This window comes from Canis lupus, chromosome 27, assembly GCF_003254725.2.
Source record: "Canis lupus dingo isolate Sandy chromosome 27, ASM325472v2, whole genome shotgun sequence".
In the NCBI taxonomy this organism is placed as follows: Eukaryota; Metazoa; Chordata; class Mammalia; order Carnivora; family Canidae; genus Canis; species Canis lupus.
Window position 1 is genome coordinate 19117736 of NC_064269.1, and position 17511 is coordinate 19135246.

Genomic DNA, 17511 nt, shown 5'->3' on the forward strand with positions numbered 1-17511 from the left:
ACAAAATGTTGAAGGTACAAGTGGTTATTCACATGCAGAAACATAACTGGAGCTCATACTTCATACTTTACATAAAAATTAATAAAGCGGCCAAAGGCCCAAATGTAGTGATAAAACTTTTATAATAAAACATGAGAGTGAATCTTCATGACCTTGGATTAAGCAATGGTTTCTTATATATAAAATCAAAAGCATAAGGAGCCAGAGGGGAAAAAATAGGTAAATTTAACTTTATCCAAATTAAAAACTTTTGTGCTCAAATAATGCTCTTAAGAAAGTGAAGAGACAATCCACATTATGGGAAAAAGTATTTCCAAATTGTATATATATATTGTGTATATATATATATAAAAGTATTTCCAAATTGTATGTATATATATATATATATATTCCAATTGTATGTATATATATTTCCAATTGTATATACACACACACTTACAAACGTATATATTTGAAAATATTTGAAAATCATATATATGTACTATATTATACATATATTTAGTAGTATATGTAAATATATACATGTATATGTATATATACTATATATACTATATATATACACACAATATGTATATAGTACTCTTACAAAATATAAAAAGTATTCTTAGAACTCAACAATAACAGGACAAATAACTCAATCAAAAATGGACAAAGAATTGAATAGACATTTGCCCAAAGATGTTCCAATGGCCAAAAAGCATTTGAAAAGATGACCACCATTATTAGTTATTAGTGAAATGCAAATCAAAACCAAAACTACTTCTCACTCACTAGAATGGTCATATTTTAACAAAAGAAACAAACAAAAATATACAATTTGTTGGGAAGAATTCAGAGAAATTGGTAGCCTAATATATTGTCAATGGAAATGAAAATGATTCAGCTGCTGTGGAAAACAATTTAGCAATTCCTAAAAAAGATAAACCTAGAGTTACCATATGACTAAAATATTTTATTTCTAGCTATATATGCAGAAGAAATGAAAACATATATTCATACAAAAACTTGTACTTAAATATTTTTAGCAGCATTATTCATAACAGTCCAAATGTGGAAACAACCCACATGTTCATCAACTGATGAATGGATAGACAAATGTGATATTTGCATAAATTATTCAATCATAAAGAGGAATAAAGCACTACATCCTACAGAATGGATAGAGCTCGAAAACATCCTCCATGAAAAAAAGCCAATCACAAAAGCCCATATGATTCCATTTATATAAAAGACCCATAATAGGTAAATCCATAGAGAAAGAAAGTAGATTAGTGGTTGCCAGGGAATGGGAGAGGAGAGAATAGGGAATGACCACTAATTGGTATGGGATTTCTTATTTGGAATGAGGTAAATATTCTGGAATTAGATAGTAGTAATGTTATCCAACCTTGTGAACATACTAAAAACAACTGAGCCTTACAATTTAAAACTGTGAATTTTACTATGTAAATGATATCTCAATAAAAATTGCATTTCTCTGATGACTAATGATGTTGAACATCTTTTCATTGTGTTTGTTTGCCTCAAGTATACCTTCTTTGATGAAGTGCTTGTTCAAATCTTTTGACCAGCTTTTACTGGATTATTGGTCCTCTAATTGAGTTGTGTTATGTGTTTGGAATTTTGAAGTTCTTAACAGATGCATGTTTTAGAATTTTTTCTTCCCAGTTCCTGTCTCCTACTATTAATCATCATGTACTCACTTACTCCATTAAGAGAGATTCTTTATCTTTTGTGTTGACTCCATTTTTCTCATGCATGTATGGTAGAGATTCCATGCAAGAGAGATTGTGAGTGACTGCTAAGCCCCTTTATGCTTGAGACCCCCAGATATTACAAACAAATATGCTGGCCCATATTTAGTTTGTCTTTACAAGTGTGTTAAAATTTTAGCAGAATTTTTCTTACCAATTTGGATGATGACCATTTCTTCCATTCTTTGCCAAAAGGGAGTTTGGTTATTCTATTTCTCCTTAGTAGTACTTAGTCACTCTAGAATTCAGATCTGTTGCCCTCTGATGGGCTGAAGAAAATATATTATTCAAGTATTTTATTTTTATTTATTTTGTAAATTATCCCAGATTTTCCAAATGTTAGTGAAGTGACGTTCACCTGGGACTTTCTATATCATATACAGAAACATAACCTTCCATTTCTCCTTATGTTAATTTCAGTAATTTATCTCTTTCAAACTGTCCATTTCAGCTGTTTTCAAGTTTAAAATATTTTTAATGCCTTCTGTCTGTATGTAGTGATTCATTTCTGATTCTAGTAATTTCTGATTCTCTGCACTTTTTGATCAGCCTACTTACATGATTACCGATTTTGATGATATTGTAAAAGAGCAATCTTTCATTTTTATTGTTTTTCATCTCTTGTGCTCTTTATATTAATTGACGTTATGCTTATATATTCATATACTGAATGTGTGTTTATTATGCCCTTCCTTCTAATTTGTAGTTGTTTTATTTCTAGTTTCTTGGACTGTTAATATAGAATTTTCCTCTTTTCTAAAATGAATATTTCAAATTATAAATTTTCCCCTAAATATTTTTATATGTATTGTGTAATTTTCATTCAATCAAGGTATTTTCTAACTGTTTTGTGTTTTCTTCTTTGATCCATGAGTAACTAATAGAGAAGTGTTTTTATATTTCAAAATATTTGAAGTTATTTCAGATATTGTTATGTTATTTATTTCTAATGGAATTCCATAGAGATGAGAGAACAAACTATCTGATTTCAATTCTTTTAAATTAATTAATATTTGCTTTAAAGTCCAGTATATGGATTATTTTGGTGAAAAAATCCATGTGTGCTTCAAAAGGATGTGTATTTTGTAGCTACTGGATATAGTTTCCAGAAATATCAATTAGGAAAAGATATTGATAACATTGTTCAACGCTTCTAAATTATGATTTTATTCCTAGTTTCTCTACCAGTACCTACAAGGAGACCATTTTTCACCCTTTGGTTCTCAGTTCTTGCTTTATCTATAAAGATTTATAACTTTATATATATATAAATATATATATTTATTTTTTTTATTTATTTTTTATATTTATTTATAATATTTTTTATATTTATTTTTAATATTTTTTATATTTATTTTTTATATTTATTTATAAATATATTTATTTATTTATTTATATAACTAACACGTATTATGTCCTCTGAATTAATTGACCTCTTTATAATGAAAAAGTGTTCCTCTTGATTCTTAGTAATATTCTTTGTTCTCAATGCTAATTTTTCTGATGTTAATATGGCCATTTCAGCTTCTTATAATTGGTGTTTTCATGGTATGTAATTTTCCTCTTTCCTTCTAACTTATCAATGTCTTTATATTTAAAGTGGGTTTTTTTTATAGGCAATGCATAATTAGATCCTGATTTTCTAATCAGTTTCATGATATCTGACCTCTAATAAGAGTTTTTATGGTTTATATTTAATGTAATTATTAATATGATCAGTTTTAATTCTATCATCTTGCTAGTTAATTTCCGTTTGTTCTTTGTCTTTTCCCCTTTCTTCTTCTTCCTTCTTTTGAATTTATTGGCTAATCTTTATTCTTCTACTTTACGTTCATAATTGATATATCATCTATACATCTTTTTGTTGTTACTGATTCCTGCATGGCTTGAAAAAAAATGAGTCTTTAAAACATTTCAATCTGCTATCAACTAGTACTGTTCCACTTCATCTACAATGTGACAATCTTTAGCCCTATATTTATATTTATTTCCTTCCCATCCTTTGTACTAATTTTTGACAAAATTTACTGTTACCTGTAAATGTCACAATTCATTGTTTGTTTGCTTTTAAGATTTCATTTATTTATTCATGAGAAACACAGAGAGACAGAGACACAGGCAGAGGGAGAAGCAGGCTTCCTGCAGGGAACCCAATGTAGGACTCGGTCCCAGGACCCGAGTCAAGAGATCACGACCTGAGTCAAAGGCAGACGTTCAACCATTGAGCCACCCAAGCATCCCCAGTTCACTGTTAATATTTTTGCTTTAGTCAGTTATATTCTAGAGAAAGTTTTAAATGAGATAAAATATACTTTAAGATTTTTATTTATTAATTCATGAGAGACACACAGAGAGAAAGAGAGAGAGACCAAGGCAGAGATACAGGCAGAGGGAGAAGCAAGCTCCATGCAGGGAGCCTGACATGGGACTAGATTCCGGGTCTCCAGGATCATGCCCTAGGCCGAAGGCAGGCGCTAAACTGCTGAGCCACGCAGGGATCCCTGATAAAATATTTTTTTATATTTACCCACTTATTTACTAATTCCACCATTGTTTTTTGTATATAAATTTCCAGTTAGTACCATTTTCCTCCTACATGAAATATTTCATTTAATATTTTTTATAGTGTGACTCTACTGGGGATGATATTCCCAACTTGTTAAAATCTGCCAAATTATTTATTTTGCCTCTAATTATTAAAGTATATTGTTATTGGCTGTAGAAAGATAGGTTAACTCTTTTTTTGTAATTTTAAAGATTTCATTCCACTGTCTTCTGTTTTGCATAGTTTCAGGCAAGAAATGTGTTACAGTTCTTTTTTTTTTAAGATTTTATTTATATATTCATGAAAGACACACAGAGAGAAGCAGAGACATAGACAGAGGGAGAAGCAGGCTCCCCATGGAGCGTGATGCAGGACTTGATCCCAGGATTCTGGGATCACGACCTGAGCCAAAGGCAGATGCTCAACCACTGAGCCACCCAGGTGCCCCTGTGCTATAATTCTTATTCTTACTTTCCTGTATATAATGTCTCCTCTGGTGGCTTTTATTTTTTTTCTTTAATTAGCAGTTTTCAAAATTCTCTATTTATCCTGCTTGGGTTCGTTGAGAATCTAAGATCTGTAAGTTTATAGCTTTCATTAAATTTGGAAAATTTTTACCTGTTGCATCTTCAAATACTTTTTCTCTCTTCTCTCGTCTGGGCTTCTACTTACACGTAATGTCTCCAACAGTTCACAGAGGCTCTATTACAATTTTTAGTCTTTTTTTCCTCTTTGCTTTATCATGGATAATTTTGACTGCTATATTTTCAAGTTCACTGACCATTTCTTTCACAATTTCTAACTTGCTTTTAATCTCTTAAAGTGAATTTTTAATTTGAGATATTGTATTTTTCATCCTTAGAAGGTCCGTTTGGAACTTCTTTTTTGAGAGAGAGAGAGAGAGAGAGAGAGAGAATGAGCACAGGCATGCCTGGGGGAAAGGGGGAAGGGGTGAGGGAGAGGAGAGAGAGAAACTTAATCACATTCCATGCTCAGCACAGAGTCCAAGATGGGACTCAATGTCACAACCCTGAAATCATGACTTGAGCCCAAACCGAATATTGGTTACTTAATTGATTGAACCACCCAGGTGCCTTTCCATTTGGAAATTTAAAAAACATCTTCCATTTTTCTATTCATTATGCATATGCTTTCTTTTTAAATACTTGAACATTTTGTTTTTTATTTTAATTATTTAAAAGATTTTATTTATTTATTTCAGAGAGAGAGTGAGACCAAGAGAGAGAGAGAAAGAGAGCACAAGAAGGGGAACGGAGGGAGGAAGGAGAGTAGACTCCCTGCTGAGCAGGGAGCCAGATGCAGGGCTTGATCCCAGAACTCTGGGACCATGACTTGAGCTGAAGGCAGATGCTCAACAGACTGAGCCACTGAGGCGCCCCAATTCTTGAACATTTTAAAAATATATTTATTAAGTGCTTTAAACTTCTGTTAATTCCATCATCTCTGTCATTTCTGGATGTTTTTTTATTGGCTGGTAATGTGTTACATTATTTCTAGTTTTTCCTGTTAATGTGTCACATTTTCTGCTTCTTTATATGTGTAGAAATTTTTATGGATTGTGTTTTCATGTTCTCAAGTTCTAGATTTTATTGTATTCCTCAAAGACTGTTGGCTTTTGTTCTAACAGATAGTAAATTACTGTTACCAATTTATCATTTGGAGGCTTGTTTTCAAGCTTTTTAAAAAAGAGAATCTAGAGTAGCTTTAAACTAATGGAAGTTTAGTTCTGCTACTAAGGCGTGATTTTTCTGGTTCAGGTATTTAACAAGGATGCTCTACTCCGGGTGGTTAGAACTTGAAGGTCTCCCAGATCTGTGAGAGCTCTAGGAACTACTTATGACTCCACAATCTTTTTTTTTTTTTTTTTTTGCCTAGCCTCATAGGGTTTTATCCTATGTATATGCATAATATTCAGCTGCCATCTAAAAGAGAATCTTTATGCTGATCTTTGGAGCTTTCTCTCTATGGATCTCCCTTTTCTTGGATAGTCTTCCCTAAAAATTCCAGGCATGCTTTCCTGAGCTCTATCTTGCTAATTCAGCAAGTCTGTATGCTTTATTTGGAATAGCTCCATCTGGTCCCTACCTCTATAAAGGCCCAGGAAAGCCTGTGAATACAGAACCAGAGCAATTGCAGGGCTCCACTCATTCATTTTTCTTCTCTCAGTGATCAGAGCCTTCTGTTTTCTGTTATCCAATGTATGAAAACCATTGCCGCGCATATTTTTTTAGCTTTTTTGTTGTATACCGTAGAATGACAATATCCCAATTATTCAACTATAGCAGGAACTCAGTAATTAAATTTTAAAGTTGTCTTTTGATTATAAATCATAAAGCATACTGCTACAAGACAATATTCCGTAAGTCTCTGATACTTTTGTATGTTTTGTGAGCAAGGCATGGATTACCTTTTATTCTTCCCACTATGTTTTTTTTTTTTTTAAGATTTTATTTATTTGTTCATGAAAGACACACAGAGAGAGGCAGAGACATAGGCAGAGGGAGAAGCAGACTCCAAGCAGGGAGCCTGATGTGGGATTCGATCCTGGGACTTCAGGATCATGCTCTGAGCCAAAGGCAGACACTCAACCGTTGAGCCACCTGGGCGTCCCTCTTCCTACTATATTTTTAAGGGTGTTTGTATAGCAGTCTTGAGAGGTGGAGTTAAGGTCCTTCAGAATTAAGGGTAGGTTTCTTACAACTTTGGGAAAAAGCTCCCTATAGAACAAATGGCAGACATACTTACTTGCCTTTAAAAAGAACTGGTTCCCCCCCTGTAAAGCAACTCACTGTATTTACAGACATTTTCTGGATTTCTTCACTGTGGGAATTGGTACTTGAAGAACTGATATCAAAATGTTGATAATCTGTCCACTGCCATTGCTATCAGTAATAAATTGTCTTTTGTTTCTGATCCAGGGGTATTATGTTTACCATGAGCATCCATGAAACTGTGACAGGCTAAATTATTAGCTTGCAAGTAGGGTAAAGTCTCAGACCCTTCCTAATTTTTAATACACACTTTCTGAATATACCATTTATATTGAAGGGGATAAAAATAAAATATGTGACAACTTATAATAGCTAATATTTGTCTAGGGAATACTTGCAAAAGTTGCCTTTACATAAAATCATTCAAAAACTGAGCAAAGTTAAGTTTTGTTTTCTCATTTTTCACACGAGCAACCGAGGTTCAGAGAGGATGTGATTTGGGCAGAGCCAAATGGGTAGTTAAGAGCAAGCCAACATTCCATTTTAAGCTTTTCTGTTTCCCTTCCGATGTCTTGAAAGCTCCTCACATGCACAATTACAATATTAACATAAAAAAGCATATAATTGAGGTTTACATTATGTGGTAAGCTAAAATAACTATAGAAATTCAGAAGAAATGAAGTATAGTGCCAGCTATATTTCTGTGAAAAGACTGACCGGAGGAAGAGGGACCAAGTGACCTAAGCTAGTGCTCACAGCTGAACACGCCTCAGGCGTTCTTGGGAGGGTTTCTATAAATCCTGCAGTCTGCAATGGAGCTGTGCTATTTCCTGCCTTGCAAGTGAGGATATAAATGAGAGCATATACACGAAACATTTTGAGTGCTAATTCCTTTCCCTGCATATACACCATACACAACTCTCACTTACCCACTGAGCTGCTCATGATTGGATTGCAAGCTGACAAGAAGGGGTTTTAGTGGTTATGGGCAGGGTGGGATGTACCTTGGTCTCCACAGGTACTGGTAGGGTTGTGGGATGTTTTCTGGCAAATGATTTGACAAAATTTGTTTTTTAATTCTTACTCTGAAAAGTAAATAAGTTAAAATACTCATTACCAAGTAAGTACTTACTTGTACTTTAATAACCCATTTATAAAATCTTAATAAGGCATTTAAAAGTCCTTGTGCATACCAGAATGTTGAAAATAAAACCTTCTCTCTTAAATTCTCTGCCCTCCCAAATCCTAAATCTAACATGACAGGACCCAAGAAGGAACACAGGAGCCAATAGGTCCTATTGGTCATTGGTGTCAGAGGGGTATAGAAATTGACCAATAGCAAATGTCCTTTGAACATGTTCAAAAATCAGTCTTAACACCATTTTTAAAAATTTTAAAATTTATTTTAGATAGATAGAGAGAGAGAGTGAGTTCAGAGAGGGGCAGAAGGAGAGGGGGAGAGAGAGAAAGAATCTCAAGCAGACTTCCTGCTGAGCACAGAGCCTGATGCAGGGGTCGATCTCAGGACCCTGAGATCATGACCTGAGCCAAAATCAAGGGTCAGACGCTTAACTGACTGAGCCACCAAGGTGCCCCAAAAATCAGCCTTAAATTGCTATTTTAAATCTAACTTTTTCCTCCAGAGGGCCAAGTGGAAAAGAGGGGAACAATATGATCAATCTTCCAAGTTCTAATGGGAACATTAATAACTTACATAAACAGCAAATATGACTAGCAGAGAAAAATGGATATTATCTTGAACGGGATTCTATAACCAGAAGCTTCTTATATTTGGCCTTGAATCTCTGGAAATCTGCTACGGAGAAACAAATTGGGTTCTTTTACAAGTTAAAAAAAATGACACCTTAAATACTTTTTCGCAACTGAGGGGTATTTCGCAGCTACAGAAGATGTGAAGGCAAGATATAGAATATGTCTCCAAAATTCAGGGAGAAAGGAAAATGGCAGAAGCCGAGAAATTTGCAATGGCAAGAAATGCATTTGAATGAGTGTGTGGAGTCAGGGCTTAATAAGGAGGTAAGTGAAGTGGACATAACAGAATGCAAAAGGAGAGCTAGTATTTACTGCCAGATGAGGTACAAAGAGCCATTCCTGAGGACATGGAGTTGTAGGAAATCTGAAGCTGGAGTCACATTGGAGCGCTCAAGGTCAAGATCTTAAAGACTTTCTATCACTCTCATGGAAATGATCCTTCAGAGAGTACAGATAGCAGAAGGAGGTAAGATAAGCATGATTGCATTTGGAAGTAAAGCAATAATATTAAGACAGTGCCATAGAGGTTTGAGATTACAATATATTAAATTGTATTCTATTCTATTTTTTTTAAAAACTAGCACATTATAAAATTTTCCTAAAATTTAAACAATGAAGTCATAAACCAAAAAAGTAAACTATCTAACCACAAAATGAGATAGATCGAATTTCATTTCACCCATGAGAATAGTTGATGGGTCTAAATGTAGTCAGTAGGCACTAGACTACAGCCATTTTTAGGAAAATATTGTGACAAAATATTTAGAAAAGGAAAGTGTGAGCCTGAGGACACGGATTAGATATTCCCTACAATGGGAAAACAAACCACTCTGTCCAAGAAGTCAACTAGACCTAGTTGAGAAAAACAGGAGAAAGAATAATGTAGAGGCCAGAGTGGTGGGTAACTGGAACCTCAGTTGGTGAAAGAGGCCAAGAGGGCTTTTGAAGAACGAGGCAGTCTAATATACAGTTCGAAATTAACTGTGGGATGATTCCATATCCTTTTACTGTTGCCATTAGACCTCTAGTTAACGCACACAGCTGTGGCACGAGAGTGGTCTTCAGAGGAAAGGGAACCAAGGGAGAGGGGCTCTGCAGGGAGAACTGCCCAGCTGCCAGAGACAGATTGGACAACCCTGGCACATGGCAGAAACCAGAGCCAGATGAGTCAGCTGTAGCTAAAAGAAACCAAACACCTACAAATTAAAGGAATTTGGGGGAAGGCATTGGACTTCTTAAGGGCAAGGTGACCCAAGCTGACATCTGAGTAACATGGATAAGAAAGGACTCTTTTTAAACATTGTCTAATTTGTATCTTGAAATGGCAAGGCCCTGATTGTCCTGCGGAAAAAGTTTAGATATATGTAGTTTGGCAAATTTTAAAGCAAAGTGTACCAATTAACTGTTCATGTGGGCTTTAAGAGTTTTACTGGATGAAGATTTGTAGGAATATCAAATAGCAGTATATATTTTCAATCAAAAAAATAACTTCAGGGGCACCTGAGTGGCTCAGCCAATTAAGTGTCAGCTCTTGCTTTCAGCTCAGGTCATGAGCTCGGGGTCCTGGGATCGAGTCCTGCATCCAGCTCTGAGCTCGTGGGGATTCTGCTTGAGGATTTCTCTCCTTCTCCCTCTGCCCCTCCCCCCTCAAATAAATAAATAAATCTCTTTTTTTTTAAGATTTTATTGATTTATTCATGAGAGACATAGAGAGAGAGAGAGGCAGAGACACAGGCAGAGGGAGAAGCAGGCTCCACGCAGGGAGCTGGACGTGGGACTCGACCCTGAGTCTCTAGGATCAGGCCCTGGGCCGAAGGCAGGCTCTATACCGCTGAGCCACCCAGGGTTCCCTCTACTAGTATTTTTAAACAATAATAATGCTGAGTGATTAACAAGTACCAGTTTCTTTTTTAATGACAGGCTTTATTATGTGACTAGTTGGGCTGAGTAGAACAGAGGCCCAAATAAACACAGCTTGAAGAAGATCAGAGGTTCTCTTTTCCTATATAAATGCAAACATATGAGGCAGCTCTGCTCTGCAATGGTGTCAGGATCCAGGCTCCTTCTGATTTATTGCTCCACTATTTCTGGGGTATCTCCCTTTCTGCAACAACCAAATGGCTCACCAGCAGGTCTTCATTATGCCAGCAGGAAGGGGAGAAATGAAACTAAAAGGGGGGCATCATTCAAGAAAACATCCTTGATGTTAGACATATCTGTTTCTTGTCTACGCTGCTAGCTAATCTTAGACTCAGGGCCACACCAGTTGCTGAAGAACTGCGACAATGGCCACTTTCACAGGTGATGAGGAGCCTAACTGAAAGAGGAATTTCTGTTGCTCTGCACAAGAAGCAATATGGGGGACTACTAGCCATCTCTGACTCCCTCACTAGACTGGGGGGTTCCACAATGGGGAAATAGAGAATTTCCATACCCTCTGCCTCTGAGTAAAAGTACACTTGTTTGGAAATGGATGAAATTGAGGCCACTTGTGGGTATTCTTTAATAACCATCACAAAAGTCACCACAAAATCTTCCCAGCCACCGCAAAATCTTTCTATTTGCTTACCAAGTTGGAAAGTGGAGTACGTCCCATGGAAAGCCAACTCACGTCAGAAATGTCTAAAATGAATTTTGAAGGGTGGCAGTACTTGTTGAGCTCTCCACATGGCATGGCCTTATTCCTTGCTCTGTAAGTGATCAAACTGTGGCTGACAATAGCTACATCCTCAAAAGCCTGGTGTAAGGAAATTTAAATGCCAATTTGCTAAGTTAGAGTAAAACTCACAAATCTTGAAGGTGAAGTCTGGGTGCTGCTCCAGTATTCTCTCCCAATCACTGCGTGCTGACTTGTAACTGAGTTTTAAAAGTCCTACAGTTTTTATCTTTAACAGAAGCTTCTTTCTTGTAGACACTCCTCACTCTTGTCGAGATCCATATTATTAGTTCCATGTACTGCACTTAAATATTGAGCCATCGCACAGTGTCTGTGTTGTCATTAATTATGAGCATGTCTTACATTTTTTTTTAGATGGTAAGCTTGCAAGTCTCTTCAAAGTAGGGGTATTCATCTTTGTGACCCCACTGAATAAAACACGATGCTTTGTGCACACAAGGGGATGAATAATTTACAGGGCAAATTAAGCAAAAGAGCGACACAGATTCCTATATGGAGAGTATTTGCTGTGAGGATGGAGGTGTTCTGTATCTTCTCTAATTTGGTAGTCACTGAGGTACAAGCTATTGAGCACTTGACTTACGGCTAATGTGACTGAGGAATTGAATGCCTAATTTTAGTTAGCTTTAATCACTTTCAATTTAAACATAACTAGCTGCATGTGGCTAGTGGCTACTTCGTTAGACAGGGCCAACAGAATATCCAGCAAAAATCTCCACCTTCTTCATTTTTTAAGTCATGTTTTTCTTTCTACTCAAAAATAAGTAGTGTTCTCAGGAAAAACTTTGTTCTGGATGCCAGGCTTGGCTTTGGGTTCCAGGCTCTGTGCTGAGAGCTCTGCTTTTATCAATGATTCATACCTCACAAAAACCCTGTGTGGCAGATTTTGTCATTCTCCACATTTGACCAAAGCAAGGAGATGTGAAGACTATTGATCCTGGTCATCATTTAGCTGGAGCTGCTTCCCAAAAATTGAATGGATTAAGAAGTGGGTGAATGAATGGGTTAAGATTAGTGTCTCAGACATTGTGCCAGGGCTAAGTGAATACACTTTCCTGTAATCAGGGTCCTTGGCCTGGATGAGAAGATGAATTCTAGAACTCCCATATGCCTAAACACAGAATGTGAGTTACAGCCCAGCCTCTGACTCTTTCCACACTGCAGATCTAAGTGCCCTTGCTTCACTTGGAGAGCACTTTGCAAACACATTTTTAGATGAAGGAGGAAGCTGGAGCACGAATGTTTCCTACATTCAGGTCCTAAAGAACAGCAATTAGAAAACAGTCTCCCCCCCCGCCACCCCCGGGAACTAAACTGACTGGCACAAAAATGTTTGCTCAAGGAGGGCAAACTTCCACAGACAAAAAAGATTATATGCTTTTTATATGGCTTTTTTTTTTTTGATGGAAAAAGGATCTGGAGCAGGGAGAAGGGGGCTCAGAAGGACCTTTTTTCTTAATATATAAAATGTTCTTAGGGTTTCTGTTTGGGCCTTGTGTGTGTTTATTTGCTTTTTGTTTCTTAAAGTCATAATCCAGTGTCTAACTAAGGTCTCACAGACTAATTTCAGTAAAGACCAGAAAGAAGCATTCCTTCCACCTGCACACAGTAAGGCTTGCTTTAAGGTTGGTGCTTAAAGAAGACATTAGATCATGCTGTTTGGGAGAATAGGACTAGAAATTCATAACACAAATGGCTCGTTATGTAGGATACACAATGGAGCAAAAATATCTACCCCAACTGGGTCATGCATGATCTTTTGAGGTTAACAAAAGGCATGTCATGGTAGGAATGATGGAAATTTGCAAGAATCAAGTCCTTGCAGCCAATCTTGTCATTCTCCCTGCTTCTATTTCCCCTAGAACTGGCTCATCATTACTAGAACAAAATATACCACAGAATGAAGTTATGTTCCAAAAACTAAGAAAAAGTATTGCCTTGAGCATTCTCTATACAGGGATATTATTTTCCTTTGTGATATTAAACATGTATGTAGTTAAGTCAGCCTAGCAATTAGTTGGATTGATGCAAGTGTTTATCCTGTTCTTGTTAAAAGATGACTCTGTGATTTGGTTTAAGTGTGTCTGTATAAAAAATACGTTTTCATCTCTAACTGTTGATATATATTTGGATAGGCTGCTGTAAGCATCCACTACACTCAGTGACTTCCACTGTGATGTTACTTACTTTTGCATATTGCGCAACAAGCAGGTGGTGATGGTAATAATATTCTTGAAAGAAGACCTATATTCTCATGGCAACAATTTGCAATAGTGCTGTAGGGGTAAACAGGGAAGCCAAGATGGGAATTACTGTTAACAGTTGGGTTTGCACACCTGTATTAATGACACCCACCTACAGAGGGAAAAAAAGCGAGGGGGGACATTCCTGTAGGCTCCTGGCAATTTGTAAACATACGTACAACAACTGCCTACTGAGACCCTACTATGTGCATGTGTGCAAATCAATGAAAGCATCAGGCTCTATCAGAGGGAAGAAGATATGATTTGATATCTACTATAGTAAACATCTGCTATTTTTGCCCAGAATCCAATGTCTGTTTGGATACAACATTCTGATTTTGCTTATGGGAAATCCCAACATAGTCAGGGTACATGTATATGTGCTAGTACCCCTGGCTCCCAAGTTTGGTTTCTTGACCCAAGGCTGGCTAACGAGTCAGAGTGCTTAGTTCACTGTGGGCATATGACCAAACCCTGGGCCAATGAAGAGCCAAATTGTTGTGGAGCCAGTGAAGAAGAGGCACTTAATTTCACAGGAGGTTACAAAACTGGGATTTATCTCTAGATGTCTTGCCACAGCATGAAAAGCACTTACCTAAGAATAAAGCCAATAGAAAGAGAAACAGCTGGGAGAAAGAGACCTATATTCATTGAAGGTCTAGATTCATCTGTGCTAGAAGTTCAGCTTCTTGAATTTCCCAGTTACTGGGGGAATATGTCCCAAGACTTCCTCCAGTGGATGCCTGAAACCACAGATAGTACTGAACCCTATATATACTATGTTTCTTCCTATACATACCTATGATAAAGTTTAATTTGCAAATTTGGCACAGTGAGAGATTAACAAGAATAACCAATAATAAAATAGAACAATTATAACAATATACTATAGTCAGTTATGTGAATGTGATCTCTCTCTCTCTCAAAAATCTATACACTCTACTCTTCTTATGATGAGGTGAAGTGATGTGAATGACATAGGCATTGTGACATAGCATTAGGCTACTCTTGCCCTTCTGGAGGTCAAGATCTGTTAGAAGGAGGATAATCTGCTTCGGGACCGCGATGGACCACAGGTAACCGAAATTGCAAAAAGCAAAATCTCAGGTAAAGGGAAATTACTGTATCATCGGTGTTCTGTTGAGTGGTTGCACTGTAATTTGATTACCACATTCACACAGTTTTAGACATTTAGATTGCTTTAGGTGCTCTCATCACCAAATAATAGGGTAACTATGTGAGGACCTAATATGTTAATTAGCTTGACTGTCTAACTATTTTACTAGGCTTCTATATATCAAGTCATCATGTTTACTTTAAGTATATATAAATGTTATATTAAAAAATAAAAACAAATAAGACAAATAATACCAATCCAAAAATGTATTTTAATTTATGTAATACACAAAATTGTTTGCCTTAAAAATAAATAAATGCCTACACAGTTATAAGAAGGCAAACCTAACAGGACGATAAAAATGATGAAGGTGTGTTTCTAGGCATTAACCTTGCCTGTGGTTCACAGTGGTTTGAGGTATGTTTGGAAATTAATGATAACTTTTATTTTAGTGACAAAATAAGTGCTAAGGGGAATTTAAGTCTACTTTAAATGAGGCTATGAAAAAGAAACATTCTTTTAAAAAGAAATGTGATAGCCCTCAGGTAACATAAGCATTCAAATTTGTAAGTGAACTGCTCCCTGTTGACACATATAATGGCTTTCCATGTGATATCCAACAAATACTTGTACATTTACAGCTCTTTTGATCCCAAAGATTCAATGAAGAAATCTCCTTTAAAATATAATTAGATTAAAATAGATGTGGCAAAGAAAACCAAAATTGCATATCTTGCCATTAAGCCCAGTTACCATGTCAAATCTATAGATTGCCCTACAAGCAAAATCTCCATCTTGAGAATTTTATTTTGTTCAAACAAAAAGTGAAATAATTTTGTATGTTATAGAAAGCTCAAACAATTTGGCAAGGATTGGGAAAAATCCCATGTTTTACTATTTTATCAGATTCATTTTACCCAAATATAAAAGAACCATTTTTCTTACTTTGGCAAGATATTTCCATAAAAGTCCTGGAATTAATGCGATGGCCTGCCAGGTGAAAGACTTTGTTTTCCTCCATTCTGAGAATCAGCAGACCTGTTGATAAGATCATTATCATATCCACTAAAAATGCTGAGTCCAAAAAAAGCAAAAAGCTCTGTTTTTACGAACTGGCAAGTTGTGATTGTACGTTAGTGGAAACTAGATAGTATATATTTCTAAAATTGTGCTAATCTAATTGTATTTGATATTTTACTAGATGAGAAAAATATTCAAACACAAGTGTATGAAAAGAAATATAAAAATTATTTTTAAAATTTTATTCAAACAAAATACAGGTAACTTTTGTTTCTAAGCATATATTTTTGAGAAACTTGACCACTGCTAATAATAATAATAAAAGTAATAATAATAAACTGGTTGTTATAAGCTTATTATTATATATATTTTTTGCAGTTGGAAACTTTCAATTTTAAGAGTTCTTGAAGATACTATTTCAGAATTTTCCTCCCAATTTTTACCATGTTACCAATCTCTTCCGCAGAGCTATTTTCAAAGTATAATATAATATCAAAGTGGAACGTATGTACAATAACAATTCTCACCTAAATTTAGAAGAAAGAAAAAAAATTCTAAAATTTGGCAATTCAGAGTAAAAGAATTAAGGATAAATATGGCTAATAATGTACAAACAGCTATTTGAATCTGTTATAACCTATAAAGACTGTTGCTCTGGAACCAGATATTTTAGTCAATTGAAAACTTTGAAAGAATGATCTTAATTGTCCCTATCATTTATTCTAGGATTCACAAGGCAAAAAAGAAAGATTAAATGGGATACTTGGGGGATGAGGGGGAAATATTTAAAGTAAGCTTCTCATTTATTTTTCCTGCAGTTATCCTGGAGATGAGCTTGCATTTAGAGTTTTCTCTTAACAATTACTAAAAAATGATCAATGAGAAAGTGTTTATATGTCAGAGGGCTTAAAGATATTTTAATGTTTTAGCATGTATATGAGAACATCAGAACAGCCATTTATTTCTTCTGCTGCTTAAGTTCTTACAACATGAATAGTCATGATTTGACCTAATACCGAGTAAACGCAAATTACATTACGTGGGACATTTTATTAATCTTAATTGGGATCTAGGACTTGCAACTGACACCTAGGAGGAAAGGCAAAAATGAAAAAAAAAAAAAAAACATAGAGACAATAACATAACCAACAAAAAACAGCTATCCAATGCAATTGCTTTGTTTGTGACTCTGGGTTTTATTTACCATAACAAAAGAGACTTCTAGAAAATGAAGTGATAGGCACAAGTTAGACATACTGATTAGTGCTGCTGGTTAAGTGGAAAAGACATCAGTTTTGTAGGAAGGGAGAATGTAATCAGAGCTTGATTTTGCTCAGTAGTTGTAGCTTTTATAGCTATATCCTTATGGTTTAAAAAAGGAAAACTTTATTAAAATTTCCACATGATATTTTACTGTGAATATGAAACTCTCTCTCTTCTATCCATTTGTACTTTACTGAAACAATGAGTTTGTTGGGTCTTTTAGTCTTTTGCTTTTTTAGTAAAACAAAATTTATTAGGATGTCAAGTATTGGGTTAGAATAGAACAAACTGTATTTAAAACAAAAGAAAAAAATAAAGCAATCTCTTGCCAGTGTTATGATCATTTCCAATAACTTACAATTTGTAAGGATGAGAAGAGTCATTTGA

The 17511-nt window shown here is 35.5% G+C and overlaps 1 long non-coding RNA gene across 2 annotated transcripts in view; it reads right to left on the minus strand.

The window, feature by feature from the left end:
* Nucleotides 1–10725: 10725 nt before the first annotated feature.
* LOC112665570 (uncharacterized) overlaps nt 10726–17511 on the minus strand; it is a 98801-nt gene continuing 92015 nt past the window's right edge. For both annotated transcript variants that reach the window (XR_004809885.2, XR_004809884.2), the window contains 3 exons: nt 15787–15879; nt 14320–14467; nt 10726–13757 (listed from right to left, as the gene is read on the minus strand). This is a non-coding gene — a long non-coding RNA (uncharacterized LOC112665570). The remainder of the gene's footprint in view (nt 13758–14319; nt 14468–15786; nt 15880–17511) is intronic.